The sequence below is a fragment of the Chrysochloris asiatica genome, unplaced genomic scaffold (genome assembly GCF_000296735.1).
Source record: "Chrysochloris asiatica unplaced genomic scaffold, ChrAsi1.0 scaffold00140, whole genome shotgun sequence".
NCBI lineage: Eukaryota > Metazoa > Chordata > Mammalia > Afrosoricida > Chrysochloridae > Chrysochloris > Chrysochloris asiatica.
This window is the reverse complement of record NW_006408658.1, coordinates 3,809,168-3,810,612: the sequence shown is the minus strand read 5'-3', so window position 1 is coordinate 3,810,612 and position 1,445 is coordinate 3,809,168. Positions and strand designations below refer to the sequence as shown.

The following is a 1,445-nucleotide window of genomic DNA, read 5'->3' as shown; positions in this document are numbered from 1 at the left end:
GCAAACCATTTCGTTCATATAACCAGGAAGATAGTTACCATTGAGTTGATGCCAATTCATGGCAATTCCATGTGTGTCATGAAAGAACTGTGCTATACCACATGTCCAATGATGCTTTTGTTTTGTTCTGTCTTTAATAAAACACTTGGGGTTTCCTCCCAGACACCTCTAGGTGGATTCGAATTTCCAGTCTTTTACTTAGTAGCTAGATCCATTCCTGATATTCAAAAACACCTATAATAAATTTATGTTGTAAATGTCATTTGTTTCTTTATTCTTGCTATATTTATATATGCTGTGAACTTATGCTGTCATTTCCATTGTCCAGTGACCATCAGTCTGTGCCCTTAGTAGAAAAAAGGAGTAGGACCTTATCTTGGATCTGCTTGGTCTTTACTCCATAAATAATGGGGTTGAGTGCAGGTGGGATGACAATGTAGAGGTTGGCAAACATAATGTGGAAAGTGAGGGAGACATTGTGTCCAAAGTGATGGGCAAGGATGGAGAAGAAAGCAGGTGTATAAAACATGAGGATGACACAGACATGAGAACCAGAGGTGCCAAGGGCCTTCTGGCGGGCTTCTCGAGAGGAGAGACGAAAAACAGCACAAAGGATGAGGGTGTAGGAAATGGCAATCAGAAGTACATCTGAGATGACTGTCATGATGGGAACACAGAAGCCATACCAGATGTTGATGGAGATATCAGCACAGGCAAGTCGAGCAACCCCTATATGCTCACAGTAAGTATGGGGGATGATATGTGTCCTGCAGAAAGGTAGCGTTTCAGCAAGAATACATCTGGCAAGATGATACAGAAGCTTCGAAAGGAGATGCTCACAGCAATCTTGATGATAATTTTTTGGGTCAAGATGGTAGTGTATCTCAAAGGGGAGCAGATGGCCACATAGCAATCAAATGCCATAGCCATCAAGATGGCTGAGTCTAGGACAAAGCTGTAGTGAAGGAAGAACATCTGTGTAAGGCATCCTGGAAAGGTAATTTCATGAGCCCCAAGCCAAAAGATACTGAGTGTTTTGGGCACACCAGCTGTGGACAAGATGAGGTCAGTCATGGCCAGCATGGAGAGGGAGAGGGGATTTGTGTTGACAACTGGGGTTCAGGCTTGCAAGGTATACCCTTTGGTTGGTTGGTTGATGATGCGTGGAGGGGATTGTAACCATGGCAATGGAACAATATATAATAGGATGAATGTAAAGCTAATGTTCTCCCATGTAAAGTATCACATAATTCATAATAAAACCTTAAAAAAGAGTCTCATACAATATTTGTCAGTCATAACAGTCACTGTATATTGTTAATCTTGTTGTTGTTGTTGTTAAGTGCCATTGAGTCAGTTCCGACCCATAGCGACCCTGTACAGGGTTTCTGAGGGTGTAAATCTTTACGGGAGTAGAAAGCCTCATCTTTCTCCCGCGGAGCGGC

At 42.5% G+C, this 1,445-nt stretch overlaps 1 pseudogene; it reads right to left on the bottom strand.

Annotated features, from left to right (window-relative positions):
* Nucleotides 1–334: 334 nt before the first annotated feature.
* LOC102839242 lies at nucleotides 335–1,299 on the bottom strand (annotated as a pseudogene).
* Nucleotides 1,300–1,445: the final 146 nt, after the last annotated feature.